Raw genomic sequence first — 21,481 nt, 5'->3', positions numbered from 1 at the left:
TTCAAGAGCCTCACTATTCGTTTGTCTCCCAAGCCAAATTGACTCCGCTGGACAGTGTCAACAGCTAAAAATCTATTTTTTAGGGGAAAAAAAAAAACCCTCCAGGAAAGAACTCATCTTAAAGGCAAACACCATGATATGTAGATACATTTTATATCATCTGAGATTACTCCTAACAATAAATCCCAAAGCGTACAATGGAAAAGTCATTGATTTTGGGGGCAGATCCTTAGGACTGAATGGGATTCAGAAGTTAACCTTACATACATGGTTTGGTGAAACTGCTGATGGTTTGCCAATATTCCAATAAAGCACCAAATCCCATTCACTTCTTTCTCCCCCTGGGGAGTTAGAAGGTAACATTGAATTTCACTACACTTTGACTCTAATGGTAAAATTTGAAACCTTCCATATTTTAGATCACTTCGGTGTTCTCAGCCCAGATCTTGAATATTCCAAGCCTCTGAGCATGCAAACAGAGCAGGCTGTGGACTAGAGAGAAGTTTAGATGTCTAGAGACGACTCCAGAGAACCAAGGTGTCTGGGAACAGATGGTCCATCAAATTGTATCAAAGTCAAATAGATGTGCTTCATTCAAAATTTCTTCCTTGTTTCTGGGTCATACGGGGAAGGCCTGTGGGAAAACCTCTGGACTTGGAAACAACATGCACACGCACGCACACACATACACACACAGTACTAAAATTGATGCTTGAGATGAAATCTGGAGCAAAATGCTGCTATTAGATATCTCCTAAATTTAAAGATTAAACATTTGAACACCTCTTTAAAACATAATGCTACTAAAGGACATAATACCTGTCTTCTGGGACTGTATTTAATCACCTTTACTATTTTCTTATTGAAGTTTCCTCAAGTTTATCATTAAAAAGTACATTCTTCTAATACCAACCCAAGTAATTTTTCTACTTGAAGATTTCTTTTCCCTTTCAATTTACAACTGATATAAATGACCCAAAAGTTTATTTTTTAACATCTGCTCTGCATTCAGGGGTCTGCCATAGTATTTAGATGCCAGGAAATTCAGTTTGGATTGTTTACAGCAGCTGCCCAAGGGGCTATAACACAAATTCAGCAGGGAGCTACGCTGGATCCAGGATAGAAGCAACAAAATGCTGCTCATTTTCCTTTACCTTCCAGAAGCACCAACCTTTTGTGCTCTGAATTACCTTTCTGCTACCAGACAATGTTCTAGCATGGATAAAATGGAGAAAAGCCTCTTGCATTGCTACCATTTGGATATGAAATGTCCTCCAACGACCCATGTGTTGAAGGCTTTTAAAGGTCCCTAATGCAACCGTGTTCAGAGGTGGGCTTTGGGGAGTGACAGCAACATGAGGACTCTGACCTCAAAAGTGGATTAGTGCATTGACAGCTGAATGAATGATTGGAGGTGATAGAAACTGTCGGCAGGTGGGATATGGTTGGAAGAAGGGGGCATTCCCTGGAGAACTGTATCTCTTTTCTGTTTTCCACCTCTGATGAGCTGAGCAGCTTTCTTCCACCATGCCCTCCTGCCATGATCTTTCGCCTTGCCACAGGCCCAGAATAATAGAGCCAGCTGACCATGACCTGAAATCTTTGAACCAAAGATAAATCTTTCCTCCTTTAAGTTGCTCATGTTGAGTATTTCGGTTACTACAATAAAGTCCTGACGAATACACACATCTGGCTTACTTTCTTTCCTGAAATCCAAACATGTTGGCACATATCCAGAAAGCATTAAATATTTTGAAACTAGATCCATCCAGATTTTACTCCTGGCTAAGCTTAAACAAGCTTCCTGAACCTTCTGAACTGCAAGGATAAGATTGCTGGCTTCATAGGTTTGAGGGAGTAAATTCAATGAGATATTTATCATCTTTACTGAAATATAAGACAAGAATGAACCTAAGATCCATCCCAGTTTTATTAGATAAGATTTTAAGAAAAAGAAGAGTTTTGTGGTACAGATAAGAAATTTAAGCTAATGATGTTTTGGAGAGGAAAGGCAAGACTTGTTTAAGGTTGAAACGTTTGTAGTCACAGCTTTGTACAATGTACTGAAATCCAAACATGTGTCAGAGACATGGGGCAGGTCTTTTCCTAATCCTCATGTTTGTCCTATACACACTGGTTTTTCCTATCCTTCTCAGTAATGCAAACTCTGATTTATATATACACACACATATATATACATAAGTATATATATATATATATATATATACACACACACACATTTAAATACCTAATATTCTTATCTAAATAGCTAAATATAAATATATAATGTATATTTTATATATATTTATATTTATATTTTCCCACCCCATATGATTCTTTTTAAAAAGCCGGAACATGTGCAGCAACTTCTAGGAGACCCCTTAGAAGGGAGTAGCAGAGAGAGGAAGAGACTGAGTGCTTTGGACCCCTGATGACTGTACAGTTACCAGGTCATGGTGTATGGTCCAGCCTTCAGATCCTTTTAGGGAGGCAGGAGGAAGACAATCTGGAATAAGATGCTATTTGGGGTTTTCTGTGACATATAATTGAACAAAATCCTTCTAGTTACATGGCCACTTCCAATTCCCTTCTAGGACAGCAGGTCCTACATTCAGACATTTTCAAGGTATCTTGCTTCTTCCATGTTCTTGGTTGATGAAAAGATCGAAATACCCTTCTTCCTATTCACATCCATTTACTGCGAGTCTTTACAAAGTCTAATGTTGATGTGTGAACTTTAGAAACAAGTAATCACTTCTTTTTTGGGGTACTGAGGATTGAACCCAGAGGCGTTTAACCACTGAATCACACCCCCAGTCCTTTTTATTTTGAGACAGGGTCTTGCTGAGTTGCTTACAGCTGCACTAGGTTTCTGAGGCTGACTTTGAACTCATGATCCTCCTGCCTCAGCCTCCAAAGCTGCTGGGATTACAGGCATGTGCCACTGTGCCCAGCTGTGATCATTTCTGAATCTTAAGTTATAGGGTCTTTTGTTGTTGTTGTTGTTTATTTTGGTACTAGGGATTGAACCCAGGGGGTGCTTAACCACTGAGCCACATCCCCAGCCCTATTTCATTATTTTATATAGAGACAAGAGTTTCTTTTTTGTTCTTTTTTTTTTTTTTTTTTTTTTTTTTTTTTTTTTTTTTTGCAGGGCTGGGGATTGAACCCAGGGTTTTGTGCTTACAAGGCAAGCACTCTACCAACTGAGCTACATCCCCAGCCCCTGAATCTTAAGTTATAGTTATAAAAGTATCATAAAATATTATAAGAATAACTCTGACTCCACCTCATGTTCACAAAATTCTCATTATCTTGTCATCTGTGCTCAGCAGCTCTCTCTATGGGAGGTCACTCAACATGGGAATTTTAAGATACTTTCCTTGGAAAAGGGTATTAGAGGAAATACATAATTTGAGCAAATAACAATAATATAAATAAAGGGTCTGGTAAAATGCCTGGCCCATAGCCAACTCTCACAGAAAAGTACAGGTGTATGTTGATAAGAGTAACTCAACCAGGACCTCCAGTCTTTCCCACCAGCAAGAGAGTCAGAGGTACAGTCATTACTGCCATATAAGAAAAGGGATTCCACAAGTTTCTGACCAGAAAATAATCCCTTACTCCAGCCATTTCCAGCAGTGGTGCAAAAATTTCACCTTTATTATTGCTATTATGTTGTTATGATTTCTTAAAAGGCTGGAGATGTACTTTCCATGAGCTGCTGTGCATACCCATACACACAGCAGGTGGAAAGCAATTGAGCTCTCAACCTGGTGAGCCCAGTCTGTTTTCATGACCAAAGAGCAGGACCGCATTATTCCCCACAGTAGCAGCAAATAAAAAATATCATTTGAAAAGCTTCAAGACATCAGCCGGGGTACATTACAGGGGGCTAATGCAATGACCCCCATCTCAGCTCCATCTCAAATCCAGATGCTTAAGCACTAGAACACCTGTCAAGTCAGCCCACTATGTGAAATCAGCATGCTCTGCAAAGATGAAGGATGGCAAGGGAAATGTGGGTGGGGGCTGCTTCTTTATGTCCTGGCTTCATGTGTCCATCCCCATGAACCTTTTCTCAGAGGGGAAAATGGAGAAGCCAACCCACAGCTTCAATCATTTACTTAGCAGAGGAAATTTTCTCAGCTTCAGTTTCCTGTAAGCAATAGTAATAATAATAAACCAAGTGATTGGATCTTAAGAGAATCAAAAGAACGTGTGGGAAAGTGCCTAACTAACTTCAGACATCCACCCCTCCAACCATGGAAGTGAGTGAGTTTTCTGAGAAGCTGCCAGCTACTCTGTCTAGTTCATAGCAGTCATTAGGCTCACACTGAAGAAGAGAGAAATCCAATCTCCCCTATTTTGAAACCAGTTTTTCAATGAAGATTTGTTGGTTTTGCCACAATACCTGTTATATTACCAGGTCATGGTTACTGATACAATGTCTGTCTTCTAATTCATTTTGCAGAAATACTATAAATGACTGAATGGCCTACAGAAAGCCCACATATTTTCTTGACCTCTTTGAGAGTGTATTAGCCCATGTGACTTTGGATTTCATCAGGAATACAAAAGATTCTGTATCACCCTGTTTCTTATGTCAAGCTGATAAATGCTTTTACCCACCACCGAGCCGGGATTTTGATAGTCAGCAGATTGAATGAGTGTACAAACATGATGTTGATCCACAGTCATAAGGGATGCGTGTTTGTCGCAGTCTTTCCTGAAACAAAAAGATGGACACAAAATCTCCGACACTCCTCCCATGAAGAAGTGGTGATTGCATCTCCTCCTTTGAGTCTGAACAGGCTCCGAGATTGTTTTGCCCAAGCCTTAAGAAACCAGAAGCTTCCACTTTCTCTCTTGGAACACTCTCTCTTTAGCCCTGAGATACCATGAGAAGTCCGAGGCCAGTTTACAGGCTGTAGAGACCATGGCAGTCTCTCTGGACAACAGTCTGGGTTCACGCCTATCTGCAATTGCCTCTGCTCTTTTAGCTTCTTATAGCTGCTGTACAAATGGCCACCAGCTTGGTTCTCATGGCAATACATATTTGTTTTCTGATACTTCTGCAGGTCAGAAATTCAAAGTCAGTTTCACAGGGCAGAACCAAGGTGTCAGCAGAGACTTGCTCCCTCCAGGATTCTAGAGGAGATCTATTTCTGGCCTTTTCCAAGCAATGATAGCTGCATTCCAGGGTTTCCTTGGATCTTTCCCTCTTCCACCATCAACATCTGGGTCAGTCCGTGAATGGCTGCCTTCTTTGCTGTAGTTAAATCTTCTTCCTCCACAACCCCCAAGGTCATTTCTGATTGCGTTCAGGGCTCTCCTAGATAACTTCAGATCATCTTTCCATCTGAAGATCCTTAGTCACATCTGCAAAATTCCTTTCACAATATAATATAACACTCAGGAGTTCCTTAGGCCCTGGATAACTTTGGGGTCCATTATTCAACCCACCATATACCTCCAAGGCACCAGATCCTTGAATGAAGCTGTCATGGATCCTCCCGATTAGCCCACCTGCCAAGTGAATCCATCATGACCAAGTCACCAGTCGGTGCCATGTGGGACAAAAGAACCATCCAACCAAGACTCCTGACCCACAAAGTCCTGAGATATAATTACATTATGATTATCATAAGCAAAATGTTTTGGAGTAATTTGTAATACAGTCAACTAGAACAAGCACTCATGGATCTGGGTTGATCTTTTCCACTCTCTGAACACAGGTTCATCCTGTGATAGAAGCACCTCTTTGAGATGGCCATCAGGGTCAAGAACACTTGGAGGATTGTTCTGGACTCCTCCAGCACCACTGCTTGAGACAGGTCTGCAGCGAGATTTGATGCTTCTACTCTACAAATGGAATGGGTTCTAAGAAGTTGAAAACCAGTCCTGAGAGTCGTCCCCATTTGCCCTCCACCTCTGCTTGCCTTCAATCTGTCCTTCAAAGTCTGCAGCAGGGACACACAGTTCTGAGGAGAAGTCATTTAGTTGCTTTTCATTCCTTACTTCACTCTCAGTCATGAGCAGGAACAAGTCGACGACCTACCTGCCTGGCAGCCTCCACTACAGCAGTTCCTCCCACCCCCAGCTCCAGTGGGTCCCTCTTTGGGCCTGGAGGAGCCTGTCGGGGTGTTTTTAATATTGTAGAAGATGAGCTGTCCTAATAGCCTTTGCCCTCCCTCTATCGCTGTGGGAACAAGACATGCTTTCTAATTTTCTTGTTTGGAAGACCGAAATCCTTGATGCTGACTCTGAGACATGCTGTGTTAATAAACACTCCTAAACAGTTCAAACCACTCAAGAGTCTGTTAAAAATTACAAAGGACTTTCCAGATGAATTACCAAGTTTGTTTACTGGAACTGGACTCAGGACATTTTGTTCCCAGTAATGCACCTCATTTCTTCATGGGCACAGATCATAGATTTACTTAGAGAGACACTATGTCCCCAGGAGTGCACAGGAAGAAAGGACATTGGAATGGAAGTGGGATGTCAGTTATCGCAGCCCAACCCTGGACACCCTAGGCATCCCACAACCTGTAGCCCTTTCCCCTAGAGCCCTAGCTAATCCTCAGTCCACCTTCAGATTTGCAGCTGATAGAGTTAAAGGCAATCTCCTACCAGCGGGTTTGAATTTGCATTTGCACTTATTAGATGGTATTTGAAAACTCAAGAAAGTGCATAGTATTTACTAGTGCACTTATGGTCAGGAAGGGGGTATTTTGAGGATGGGCATAAAAGAGTACTGTTTGTTGAAGGAACAAATGGAGACCCCTGTACCCCACAAGACAGACTCCCATATCGTCTGGCCATATGCCCATAGGTTTCAATCCACATACTGAACTTCAAAATGAAAGGTTGGAAGCAAACCCCAGAAATCATTTTGAATAGTGGTTCTTGGTCATATTGTTCTCCCTTCTCAAACATAGCCTGATGAGGTCAGATGAATATTGAGGAGTAAGAGAGAACTTCCTGTCTATCTACTTTAAAAATTCTTCAATTCAACCTCATGCAAATATTTTGAGCAGGTCACATGTGCCAATCCCAGAGCTAGATTTGGGGGTATGGTACCAACCATCCTGGCTTGCCTGGGGCTGAGGGTTCCCAGGGCACTGGACTTTGAGCTATAAAACCACAGAAGTCACAGACAAACTGGAACCAGTGGATCAACCCTTTACCATTCCGGCATTATTGATAGCAAATGGAAAATGAATAAACGTGATTCACAACTGCCAGGTGTGGTGTAAAGAAAGGAGAAAGCTGCTCTAGTTCGAAAAAGAAAGTTTGCCCCAAAAGAGATGCCCAGGTCAATATTAAAATAATCAGTAACATCCAGATAATAATGCATGAGAAAAAAAATATTCTAAGCAAAGTCATGGGCATGTGAAAACTTTGATACTAGAAAGAAAACATGACTCATCCTTTTGCAACTAGAGTTCAGAAAAGAAGAAAGAAATTGCCTCAGGCCAAAATGTGAAGGACTTTGTACATGGTACAGTTGTCCCTTGATATCCACAGGAGATTGGTTCCAGGGCCCCCAAAATCTGTGGATGCTCAAATCCCTTATATAAAATGGCATAGTATTTGCATATAACCTAACACACATCCTCTTGTATACTTTAAATCATCTTTAGATTACTTAAAATAGCAGAAACAATATAATGCATAGTACAAAGTATAATACCAAATACAAGTGCTTTACTAGCTGTTATGCTGTATTCTTTAGAGAATAATCACAAGAAAAAAATCTGAGCATGTTCAACATTTTAAAAACAATTTGTGTACTGAGGATTGAACCCAGGAGTGCTTTATCACTGAGTGACATCCTCTGCCCTTTTCTCATTTTTTTTATTTTGAGACAGGTTCTTAGGATCTCACTAAGTTGCTAAGGCTGGCCTCAAACTTTCTATCCTCCTGCCTCAACCTCCCAAGTCATTGGGACTATAGGCCTGCACCATTGCACCCAGCTTAAAAAAATATTTTTCATTTGTAGTTGGATGAATCTGAGTATGCAAAACCCACAGATATGGAGGGTCAACTGTAATACAGACTGTAAATGGTACTCTAGCAATGGGAAGGCACTGAACAACTTTAAAAAAGAAAATAAATTGCACATACTATCAGGTTTTGCTAAAGGACTCTGCAGCCAAGCTGTTCATTGTTGAGAGATTGCCAGCTCAACTCCACACTATCTCTGAACCAAAACCCTTTTTCAGACACAGTGAAGCAAGATTCTCCTCTTTTCAGCATCAACATAGTTAATATGCATGGAAAGGAGCCAATTTTAAATAACTCATGATGGATCCATGTGAACTGCCATTACACACTTCATAGCTATTAGAGAGCATGTGGGAATCAACCTGCTTTTCCCAGCCTGTGAAAAGGCTGAACTCCTACTCTGGTGCTGCTCATTGTCAACCCCAAGCTTGCGATCATTTCTTCGCATTTACTCTGCTTTCCGGAAATTTTCATGGTTGAAAGTTTTTGTTGTTGTGTTTTTTTTTTTTTTTTTTTTTTTTTCATCCTCATCTTTTCCAAATGTGCCAGTCTAATGGAAGCCAAACTTTTTTTACGTCCCTATTTCTCAAAATGTGATCCCAGGATGTCAGCATTCAAATTACCTGAATGCTAGTCAGAAAAGCAAACCCGTGGGCCCTCACAGATCTACTGACTCAGAACTTCCGGGGTGGGGTCCAGATCCTCCGGGTGATTCTGATGACACTGGCGTCTGAGAAACACTGTCCTGGACAAAGGATTGCCTTCAAACATGGCTCTGGCAATGCACACGGCTCCTCATCTCGCAGATCAGTAAAAGTGAGGATCACTCCCAGTCAGGACTCCTGTCCGTTGTTCTCACTCTCTGACTCCTTCCCTCACCCTGTGGTCAGCTCTTGCCCATGGGCCTCACTCACTGCAGAATAGTTGGTCTCTCCTGAGCTCACCTGCCTGCCCACTTGAATAAGAGTCTGCATTTAGCCTCTCCTATCAAAACCCCGATTTCCTCTATCCCTTGACCTTGCACTCTCTCTCCTCTCCCTCTCTGATGTTATTCCCCTTTCTCTGCCTCATTCCCAGATTGCTGAGCTGCATGCATTACAGTAAATCCCATAACCAGCATTGAATTGGGAGCTGCTCCGCTACATCCAGGGCATCCCCATCCCTCTTCCCCTCCCTCCCTCCCTCCCTCCCTTCCTTTTCCACATTGGTTGGCTTCCTATTCAATTCCCTCCATTCCAAGGCCAATTTGGCCTCAGAACAGTGACCAGCTCCTCCCCAAGTCTCATTCTCACCAAGTCTTATGGAGTTTTTCAGTCATTTTTCTTGCAAACTAAAGACTGAACACTTTGTGTTTTTCTTGCCTTGATCCTCGGCAGTTTGGGGCTTTTCATTCTCCCTTTTAAAATGTGTTGGCCTCTTAAAATCACTGCCAGGATCATAGTTTACTGTTCCTTTCGGCTTTCCTGCACAGTTATGCTGGGCAAAGGGTTTCTTCTTTCCAGAGTCCATCACTCCATTTTGGAGATGTACCAGTTTCTTGGTTAAACATAGCTACCTAACGTGGCCACTCATTGTAGTTGGTCAGGGAATTTTAAAAGTATATGTATTCAGAGACCTCATCCCAAATGCTCAGAATTTCCAGAGGCGAGACCCAAGAGGTTGGGACTTTTTAAAGTTGTCTTGGCAGTTCTGTCAATCAACCAGCTTTGATGCACCACTAACCTGGACTTTAGGAAAAACTTTGGGCATTGAATTCCAGAAACTCCCTTTATCTCAAATAATCAATTATCCATTTGAAGATGACAAGGAAAAATGCTAAATGAGAATAGAAATTTTCTTTGATCTATAACCAGAAAATGAAATCAGAATATTTCTTTTTGGTTCATTGCCCCAGATTATAGAGTTTTTCAAGCCCCATGGTATTTTTAATGTGTAATTTCAAATAGACACATAAGTGGGCAAACAATTTATTAACACATTTAAGTAGCATCACAGGAAAAAGTCATTTTAAAAAAATATTTGGGACTAGACGTTCTTATATTTTGACAAAAAACATTGCTTCGAAGTTATTGTTAAAAATCTATCCTTGGGACTTTCAATGGGAAATTCTTTTTTGAAATCCGTCCCTAGTTTAAGAACCATTTCTTGCTGTTTTTCCTCATCAAATATAACTATAAATTCTAGAAATAGCCCAAGAAACAACCAAGGAAGAATTCTGAAAGATGGAAAGATGAAACCATATGGTTTGAGGCCCAGAACTGGAGGAATAACTCAGCTGAAGTCCCACCTGATACAAGAAGGCAATCCAGACCTAAGGGTCCTAACTCCAGCCTAGCAATGGAAGGCAGCCAGCACAACCCCACTCCTCGGCAAGGATGAGCAAAAGTCACTCCAACAACAGGGGGCACACAGCCACCATTCAACACCCCAAAGGTGTCGCTGGCTCTTTGCGGTACAAAATCCGTGGATATTTGTCACCGCTTGCAGCAACAACTTGCACGGGTCTTATGGGTGGTGGAGTGGAAACTGAGGCACTTCTATCTTTCTCTTCAGTGCACTGCTTTCTTGCTTATTTATAGAGGATAGAGGAAATGAGGTTTACTTGCTTTGAGAGGAGAGAGAGAGAGACTTTGCTTATCAGAGAGAAAGAAATTTTGCTTAAGAGAGACCTTGAGAGAAGGACAGGCTTTGCTTAGAGCTTAGAGGAAGAGACTTGCAACACCTTAAAGTCCTGCCTCCTGTGAACTAAGGGTACGTCTACCTAAGGTGTTTTAGTGATGCGTCTCAGTTCTCCATTCTGCGATCTGCCTTCCGCCGCTGCCCCTACTCACTGCTGCCCCGCGTGTTTTTCCTTTCTTCTGGCTGCTGTTGGGTATGTCCCTACTAGCTACTGCCGCGTGTTTTTCCCTCTGGCTGCTGCCGCGCGTCTAGCTGCTTTTTTGCTAATGGCTGCTGTGTGTCCCTACTAGCTTCTGTGTTCTTTCTTCTGGCTGCTGCTGCTGCGTGTTTTTCCCTCTGGCTGCTGCTGTGCGTGTGTCTTCTTCTACTGCTTTTCTGCTAATGGCTGCTGTCTCTCTGTCTCACTTCGTCTACGCTTATATCACCTCCAGGAGGCGGAGAGCAGGGCCACGCCTCTTATGCAAAGATTAGGCGAGACCCTCCGAGCAGGCAATTAGTGCTCGAGAACACATGCGCATACATTGTGTGCGTGGACAAGAAAATCACCTGAGTGTGCTTATGTCAATCAACCTCCTCACTGCCGATGTGATCAGGCGCCATCCTGGTGCCGCCAACATGGCACAGCCCCCAACACAAAGGGACTAGATCCCTGAATCACAGAGACCCGCTAAATGACAAGCCATCAGGAGAAATGCTCTTGTGCTTTGCACAGTTTTAGTCTCCCCCTCCGAAAAAAAATAGAGTTACCCTACAACAAGTTCTTGGCCAGGGAAACTCCCTCTCTACCCCACCACTGGATACTCTCATTCCTCCCAAAGTCCACCATGGGGGATACTCACCTGGGGAAGCTGCTTAGACCCCCAGCTGGACCCACCAGACACCAGTAAGAGTCTTACTGTACCATATAACCAAGTGATATGAACACAGTAAAGACTCAGAAAATTAGATGAACATTCCAACCAAATTAGGCAAGGTCCTGGGAACTAACCTATACAGGGTGACTGACTACTAAAGTAAAAGATTTAAATCAGGCTGAGTGCACACCTGTAATCCCTATGGCTCAGGAGGCTGAGGCAAGAGGATAGCAAGTTCAAAGCCAGTCTCAGCAACTTAGCAAGGTGCTAAGCAACTTAGCAAGACCCTGTCTCAAAATAAAAAATAAAAAGTGGCGGGGATGTGACTCAAGGGTTAAGTGCTCCTGCATTCAATTCCTAGTATAAAAAAAAAAAATTTAAATGAGACCTTGAGTTCCTTAACATAATAGCCAAAATGTCCAGTATATAATAGAAAATTACCTGCCACACCAAGAATGAATATGACAATCAACTCACAGCAACATCCAGTGAATCCAAAGTTGGTATCATTTGAAAGAATTTTAAACTGTCTTTCAAAAAATCACTTCAATAATCCATTACAAATTCTCTTAAAACAAATGAAGAATTAGAAAAATCTCAGCAAAGAGATGGAAGTTCCTTTTGTTAAAACAAATGGAAATTAAAGATCTGAAAAACAGAATGAGCACCAAAATCTATCCAGCTGCCAGGATTCCAAGAAAAATGCCTCCCTCAAACTTTTATTTTCCATTATTCATTTCCAGTATTCATTTTGTAGCTCCAGCTTCGTGGGCTCAGCCAAGCTTGTCAGATGAATAGAACCCAAATACTTCAACTTTTCTCTGGAATTCTAGCTTCCAGAATTGTGGAACACTTCAACAAGTGGTATAAATGAAGATATGGGAAATCTTGATGGGAGGGTAGGAACAGAATAACCTCTAAAACACCAATGAACAGAAATTCGTTCTACACATTTTTTAAGGATTCTGAACCTCACCAATGCTCATCATGGTTTGGGATACCTGTTCCAACTGCAGAGAGCAAGCCCCACGCCAGCTGATTCTGATTTAGTGTGTCTCCCTTGGGCTCTGTGCTCACACGTTCAGCAAGTGTTCCAGGGGAAATCGAGGAAGCCAATCTGAGAATTGATGTGGGAGAATCAAACCGGAGAATTCCATCACTCGTGGATGGGAGTCTTTCCTTTGGTCCTTTGAACAAAGCTGCCCTGTGAGTTCTAACAGCAAGATGCCTTAGCGATCCTCACTGGATTCATTGCAATAATGTACTATCCACCTCAGAAAGCTAGAAGAAAGGATCTTGAAAGTTTTCCTCCTAAGGAAATGATAAACATTTGAGATGTGTTTAATCTGATTTAATGTTGCATAATGTATCCATGTCTCAAAACATCACCTTTCCCTGTTAACATGTACAGTTTTTATGTATCAGCTGAAAAATGAATTTAATTTTTTAAAAAGAGAAAAGAAAAGCCTGATGAGGGAAAGCCAATCAATAAATGTGTTAAATATCTGAACTAAAAAAATATATTTATATAGCATATGCTTTTTGTTTTCTAAGAGTAACTATCATCCATTCCTTTCCCGTCATTATAAGGCATACCAGAACTGTATCAGAGGACAGTGACCTATGCTGTGGACTTCTCCAAATTATTCCTCTAAAATAGGTTCTGAAATAGCAGAAGCCCAATAGTATGGTTATATTATGTTGTACAAGGTGGCTAAAAAATCATATTTTATAGCACATGAAAGAAATTATTTCCTATACTCTTTGGCAATATTGCTCTCCAAATTTAATCATAAGCCCCATATTTTAATAACTTAGAATGTGTTCATGGCCAATGGCTAAAAATGCTGGCAAACATTAATTTAACAGGAGTAGTTGTTCATGCATGTTATTTGGGGGATACTGGAGCCCTTGGACTGGACCTCGAGCTTGTGCTGAACAATTGTTTAGCTTTTGGAAGATCTATTCACTTCTTGGATCCACCTATACCTGCTCAAAACCACAAACTCAATTTGAGAGGGTTCTCAATTAGCAATCCATTTTCATTTTCATTCATCAGTCTTAGTAAATGATAAATAAAGAGGGCCTGCAGCACCATTTTTATGGACTCAAAACAGAGTCAGTCAGACCTTTTCAGGTTCTTATTTCTCACTTTAGAAATTACTCTCTTCTTTTAAGGGGAAAATAGGCTCCGGTTGTTGAACACATTTCCATGAAGGTACATGTCTGAGAGAGGGACGCTCCTAAATAACTTGTTCCCGGATTTGATCAGCTTGTTTTGTCTGGCAAATGAATTATGTAAACCTTATCCACCAGAAACTGTTTCAAGTCAATTAATTGTTGTAATTACTTAAGATTTCTTTTTAATGAATATGGCTCTCTGGGGATTCGATGATATCCTGTCATCTGTAGGGCCTGATAAATGAAATGTGATTTGTGGCTTGCTGCAAACTGAACCCTTGTACTTGGGTAATGTCTGCTTCCTGCGTGCTCACTAAATGGAAGAAATGCCCTTGATGGAGGCAGGGACATTCATTACAAACAGTTCCCAGTTAGCTGGAAAGCCGAGGGGCTGAATTGCCTGCGCTCACCCTCTCGCTCTCCTTGGCTCCCCCATCCCTTCAGAAAGGAATTGGCCAAGCCCACATGGTCTCAGTGAAGCTGCGCATCCTAATCATTATCAGCCATTTCATCTCTGTCTCTGTTAGGCTCAATAAATTGAGGTCTCAACAGCTATTTGGAAATGATATTGGAAACTAATATAGAAAGGGAAGGATTATTTTTCCAGCCTCTCCCCACCCTCCCCCATTTCTCTCATTTTTAAGAATTCCTCTCTCCAAGAGTTCACAAAATAGGGTTTCTCTTTGCTTTCATGAATGTCCCAGTTGCAAATGATTAGTAAACCAGATTATAGCTGTAGATACAGAAATCTAAAATAACACAAGAAAGTTCTCCAGATCACAACTCCAGTTGTCTGAATACAGGCACCATCTGCACAAGCAGGAGAAACTTCATAGTAAAGCACAATTCTTACACATATTTGTTGTCTCTAGTAGTTTTATTTCTGCCCAGTAAATCCCACTTCTAATAAAATAATGTTTTTCTGGGACATTTTTACTTGTTAACCAGTATTATCATAAAGCAATTTCTAGCCAAAATTTACAAAGAGGATTGAAATGCATGAACATCCATGAACCCATAAAACTCATGTAAAACAGTTTGCTCTCTTCATTGTCTCAACTCAAATATTTAATTTACAATTGAAACCAGTCATGTTGGGAATGCTGCAAGTAAGATGTGTTTCTTTTGAAATCTATACATTTTTCTGAAACTCGTTTCACTGGATTTTGTGAAATTGGAATACAGTGTGTATCAACCAGAATTCTGGGAAATAATGTTACTTCTCCTAAATATTTAAGCATTGTTTGTCAATTCAAAGTGAATTATTATTTTCTTCTTTATTTCAGACTGTTGCCTTTTCCTGACAAATTCAGTAGTTCTAAACCAAATTTAAACATGAAAGATCTTGTCATGAACAAACATTGATTTAAGACTGAGTCTTTCCACAGTAGATTATCTTAAAATACTTTCTCAATACAGCAGAGTATCTTAAAATCATAACTCTAGGAAAATTTGGGAATATCATAAATGTGAGATTCAGAAATAAATGAAAGCATTCATTCAATCAATAAGTACTACTGAGTGACTAATGAAGAGGGAAGGACCCTTTGGTCACAAGGTGAACCATAACATTGATAACCTCATTTATTGAATGCTTATCACAAGCCAAGTCCTGTTCTCAGTGCTTTGCAAACAAACCAGACCCTAGCCACAAAAACTCACTGAGCCTTTAAATTTCCCTTTCCTGGAATAAAGATTAGGCAACAAGACAGATCAACTAGATCACAATACGCAGCTTCTATTTACTGCATAAATAGAAGTACCCAGATTCCTCCCCATCTATTCTAATGCAACAGTTATTTATTATCTATTACCTGTGCTGTCATTTATTATCTTTCCCCATTAAGAACCCATTGCTGGGCGTTTATACAATTAGTATGCTAATGGCGAAGAGTCACACCAGTTCTGGTCCTCATATCAACAGTGAATAACTGTGTGACTTTTGGTTAACGATAGAAACTTCTTACCTCTGTTTCTTCATCTGCCAAATGTAAATAAGACCACAATGATGATGGTGATGATAGTAATGCCTGCCTCTTGTGAAGTATCAGATGCCTTAATCCATCGTAAGTACCTTTCTCCTGAAACGGAATAAGTCATCAATAAATTGTGCATTGCTACTACGTTGACATCTCCATTGGTGCATCCATGAGAGTTCAGCATTATTATTTGAATCTTACCAAGGATAAAACAGAGCCACAGAGAAATTAGCATTCCCAATAATAAGAGGCTAGAATGGAATTTACATTGAGAAGAGTGTTCTTTAACCAAAATGATGACTGCTTCTTAGATAAACTGCTGTGTGAAATTCTGTAGCATATCAAGAGAAAGTCGGGTTTAATGATCAATTCTTTTTCTCCTTTCTTCTTCCTCCTCTTTGACATCATTATCATTGGTAATCACAGACATGTTTTGCAATCCCAGGTGATGTGCATACACTAAGAATGTGGGATTTAATATTATTTTAGATAATGACACCTTTCATTCCCAGAGATGACAGACAGGTAGACAGGTGGTAAAAAGAAAAAAAAATGCTGACCCTTAAAAATTATTTAAAGTATGTATTATTGGCTCATATTTATGATAAAATTGATCAAATAACTTGCCTAAGATCGCACAGAAAAATGGTTGAACTAGGACCTTCTGTTTCTCAAAATCATGTCCCTAAAACTTGTTAGAAGGGTCAGTGGGCTTTCCTTCTCCCTACTAGACTCTCCTAAGCCCCCTTTTGACAGATGGCATCTACAGTTTCGTAGAAGTTCCCTCTCATTTCACTTCTCTCTAATATTTTTTTTCTAGGACTTCTCTTCCTCTTAGTTTTTTTTTTTTTTTTTTTTTTTTTCTTTTTTTTTCATTTATTTTTTAGATTTTTTTTTTTACGGAGTGCATTTTTGTTTTTTGGTTTTTTTTTTTTTTTTTTTTTTTGATAATCTTAATTGTTATTTGATTTATGTCAAGATGCCAAGCCCATCTTCAAGATATCCCCCTCCTAAGATATGTTTTTTTTAATCTTTTAATTTTTTACAGGCTGCATTTTGGTTCATTGTACACAAATGGGGTACATCATTTTGTTTCTGTGGTTGTCCACAATGTAGATCCACATCATTCATGTAATCATACATGTACGTCAGACACATTTCAAAGTTATGTTGTCAAACCCACAGAGTAAACTTGTTGTCATTTTTTATTTGAAATTGTATTAATCCTACAAATTAAAGAAAATTTAACATAGGTATTCTAAGCTCTCAGTTTCCAACTAACAATTTTGCCTTTCTTTTGTCAACTTTACATTCCTTATTATATATTTTTAAATTATCTTTAGGTAGATCTTGAACATTTCTGGTTCAAAATATTCTAGGAAGTTCTAGGAGATACTTTACTATTGTAAAAGATTCATTTACCATTCAATTTTCTAACTGGCAATTACCAATACTCAGGAAAGCACTCATGCTAAACATTTTGGTTTTGATTTTAACATGAAAGCCAAATTTATAGTTGTCCCATCCAATGTATTTTTGCCCTTTTCTTGGTCACATGACTACCCAGATTTCCCAGTTTTTGGGCTGAGGTTCAGACCCTGGGAAACAGACTCAGGATCCTGGCAGGTATAAGAAGTTGTGAGGCAGAGTTGGGATGGTAGATGTGCTTTATTTGGAGGTGGCAGAAGTTAGTCCCCCAGACTTTAGCCCCCTTTTTCTCTCTGAGTCCTTCCATAAAACTTTTTTATATGCAGGTCAAAGAAGGTACACAGCCAACAGGCCACATAAGTGAGCACATGCTCACAAGCAAATGTTCATGACCTTGAGTACATACACTGAATCAGCGTGTTCATGACCTTGGCTACATACTTAAAAAAAAAGTAGCTCACCAGAGTCCTTGGAGAGAGAACCTAACCATAGCCATCTTCAGCCATTTTGCAGGGACGTTTCCACAGGTGGCACCATTCAGTTGATGGGCCATGAATAGCCGTGTTATATGCAACCTCTGAGACAGGGTCTTACTAAGTTGCTGAGGTTGGCCTTGAACTTTTAATCCTCCTGCCTCAGCCTCCTGAGTTGTTGAGACTACAGGCATATGCCACTGAACCTGGCATCCTGTAAGTTTTGAGACATAATGGTCTTTTAAATTTTATTTAAAGATAATGTGTGTTGTTTGGGTTTCCCTGAAAGCAAACACTGAACGAGGATTAGGCTGTAGAAAGTCATCTGGGGTATGACCTGGGAAGTATAAGTAAGCAAATGGGTTTTGTACTGGGCAGGGGGAAAGCCAACATGGAGTGAGTTAGTAAGTGGTTTAATACTACAGGCAACTGAATTCTATCTGAGAAAATTTTCAGAACGTGTCCTGGAAATGTCCCATTGAGGGAAGGGGAAGCAAGGATACGTATCTGTCAACGCTCCCAAGGGTGTTGAACCCTCAACCATCTTAGGCAGCTGCGCCTGTGAGCCCAGCACGCTGCAGAAATCCTGAAGGCAGAGGAGCACGAAGCAATAGTAGTTGGAGGCAGGAAACCATCACCACCCATAGAGGCTGCTCATCTCAGTGACTGGTGAACCCCGGACAAGGCAGAGGGGCTAGGGATGGGCAGCCAAGCATCTCTGCCATCTGTAGGTGGAGATTCACTTTCATCTTTATAAAAAAATAAGGTTCCCACATAGTTTGTTGGGGCTTAATTTTTGAAACATATATGCTTTTACATTTTAAAAGAAGCATTCATAACACCTTAAAGTATGTACCCCAGCTGTAATATGTAAGTTTTTCTATAAATAGAAGAAAGTATAACAGAATAACCTTGAGGGAGTCTTACATTTCAGAATAATAAGCACAGTTTGTTTGGTTTTTGTTGTCGTTTTTTGTTGTTTTTGTTTTTGTTTTTAGTACAGCTGATTTACGGATTTCTTCTGCCAACTCAGTTAGCATTGAATTATAATCTCCCCTCGTGTGTTATTAATCAAATCATTTTAACACTTTTATATTCCCTTTAAATTATTTTTTTTATTTTGACATACTTTCACTCTCACAGAAAAGCTGAAAGAACAGGAAGGAGAACTCCTCTACAATCCTCACCCAGATGCATGGGTCTCTTTCTGGAATCTTCTTTTCCCTTGACCTATCTGTCTAGCCTTTGGTGAACAGGATGCCATCTTGATAATTAAAGTTACATGTTAAGTCTGAAAGACAGCGTTATAAGTCATTCAAGTTTGCTACTCTTTTTTAAAATTGTCTTTTCCTTTATTTTCTTTGGTGTATAAAAGCTTTATTGATGCGCTATAATTACACATAATAGTGCAGCTCGTTGTGCTGTATTTGCACATACACATAAGTTGATCAGTGTCCTTCCCCAGTGTCTTCCTTTCCCGCCCCTCCTTCCTCCCCTGATCGGTGAGCTCTATCTACTGACCTCCTTCTATTGTTATCAATGTGTTAATTATGGCATTGTAATTCTATGCATAATCAGCCTTCATTGTGGCACAATTTGGTAGATTCCTTTCCCCAGGACTTCCATAGACTCTCCCCTCCACCCTCCCTCTAAGTTCCCTTCCTCTACTCTATTGCTTTCCTTCTGTTCTCAGGAGAACATTTTTTAAAATTTCTTCTCTTTTTTTCTCTCTGGCTTCCACATCTACAACACTCAACCTTGAACTTTCTGGGTTTGACTTACTTCACTTAGCATGATGCTCTTCATTCCCATCCGTGTATCAGCAAATGACATAATTTCATTCTTTTTTATGACTGCATAAAACTCCAGTGTGTATATATACCACTTTTCTTTATCTGTTCATTTGTTGATGGGCACCTGGATTGTTTCCATGACTTGGCTATTGGGAATTGTGCTGCAGTAAACATCAGTATGCATATATCACTATGGTATGCTGATGTTCGTTCTTTGGGAAAAATGCCAGAGTGGGATAGTTGGGTCATATGGTAGCTCATTCCTAATCTTTTGAGCAAACTTCATTCTGCATTCCAAAGTGGTTGTACCAATTTGCAATTGGTACAATGTGTAAATGTATACCATATCCTCACCAGAAATTATTGTTGTTTGTATTCTTGATCATGGCCATTCTAACTGGAGTGAGATGAAATCTCAATGTAGTTCTGATTTGCATTTCTCTGACTGATAAGGATGTAGAGCATTTTTTCATATATTTGCTAGTCATTTGTATTTATTCTTTTGACAAATATCTGTTTAGATTGTTTGCCCATTTCTTGATTGAGTTATTTATTTATTTATTTATTTATTTATTGGTGTTAAGTTCTTTGAGTTGTTTTTTTTTTTTTTTTTAATATTCTGGATATTAATCCCTTGTTGGAAGATTGGCTGGCAAAGATTTTCTCTCATTCTGTAAGCTCTACTGTTTCCTTTGCTGTACAGAAGCATACTGTTGAGGGGCAAGGGAGAATTAGGAAATAAAGACACACACATTCAGGTATGAAGATAAATAGCTGGGATCAGGTGGAGCACTGCTCTCTGATGGAGAAGCAGCTATAAAGAATTATGCCAGCAGTCTTTATTTATATATGTCTCATTATCAGATTAAAGACTATGCAAGCATTATTCTTTGTTCTCAGGAAAGTTACAGAACGAGAAACGTCTGTGTAGTTTTTCCACAGTTGAAATGTGCAATGTGAGGAGCTTTGTGCAGCACTCAAGAAGCCCATTGTCTAAAGTTTCTGTTCAGCAGGCAGGCTCAGGAGGAGCAGAGCTGGTGAAACATTGTGGTTGTCTTTTGGAGAATTCCTCTATCCCTGGGACCTATGTGCCTGAGATCAAGGTCTTTTTTTTTTTTTTTTTTTTTTACAGACTGCATTTTGATTCATTGTACACAAATGGGATACAACTTTTCATTTCTATGATTATGCATGATGTAGATTCACACCATTCATGTAATCATTATGTGTACATAGGGTAGTGATGTCTGTCTCATCCCACCATCTTTCATACCCCCGCCCCCTTCCCCCTCTCGTTTCCCTCTAAGTAATCTAAAGTTCCTCCATTCTCCTCTTACTCCCGCCCCCCACCCCATTATGCATAATCAGCTTGCACAGAGCCTCTTGGGGCAGGGCATCCCCATAGTAGCTGGGCATCCTGTGCCCTTGCACAGAGACATTCCCAAGCAGCAGGCACACCACAGCCATGACGTCATCAGAGACCCCCATTCTCTGTCACCATGGCTCTCCACAAACTTTTATGTCATCCCGTTTATCAATTCTTGGTTTTATTTCAGGAAGTCAGTGCCTGTGCCATAGTTGGACTCAATGACATTCTTCACAGAACTAGGGGGGAAAAGTTCTAAAATTCATAAGGAAGAATAAAAGACCCAGAATAGCCAAAGAAATCCTGAGCAATCCTGATCTCAATTTATACAACAGAGTTACAGTAACAAACTGCATAAAAGTGCATACTACTGGCATAAAACAGACATGCAGACCAATAGAGTAAGAAAATAATAAATAAACCACACAGAGACAAATCCACATAGATACAGTCTTCTGATCCTTAACAAAGGTGCCAAAAACAAATGCTGGAGCAAGGACAGCTTGTTTAACAAATGATGCTGGGAAAACTAGATATCCATATACAGAAGAATAAAGCTAGATCTCAACCTCACAAAATCAATTCAAAGTGGATCAAAGACCTAGGAAACATTGTAACACTAGAAGAAAGCATAGGTCAACACTCTATCATATAAATTTTAACATAAGCATTCAAAGTCATAAATTTCCCTCTAAGCCTGCATTAGTTGTATCTA

At 40.1% G+C, this 21,481-nt stretch overlaps 2 long non-coding RNA genes across 2 annotated transcripts in view; one reads left to right on the top strand and one right to left on the bottom strand.

The window, feature by feature from the left end:
- LOC306665467 overlaps positions 1-15,978 on the bottom strand; it is a 42,095-nt gene extending 26,117 nt beyond the window's left edge. The window contains exon 1 of the long non-coding RNA XR_013765032.1: positions 15,695-15,978. This is a non-coding gene — a long non-coding RNA (uncharacterized lncRNA). The remainder of the gene's footprint in view (positions 1-15,694) is intronic.
- On the top strand, positions 9,188-14,725 carry LOC306665468. The gene is made up of 2 exons (XR_013765033.1): positions 9,188-10,446; positions 11,331-14,725. It is a non-coding gene; the product is annotated as an uncharacterized lncRNA (long non-coding RNA).
- Positions 15,979-21,481: the final 5,503 nt, after the last annotated feature.

The sequence above is a fragment of the Sciurus vulgaris genome (genome assembly GCF_902686455.1).
Source record: "Sciurus vulgaris genome assembly, chromosome: 7".
NCBI classification, from domain to species: domain Eukaryota; kingdom Metazoa; phylum Chordata; class Mammalia; order Rodentia; family Sciuridae; genus Sciurus; species Sciurus vulgaris.
This window is presented reverse-complemented; position numbering and strand designations above follow the sequence as displayed.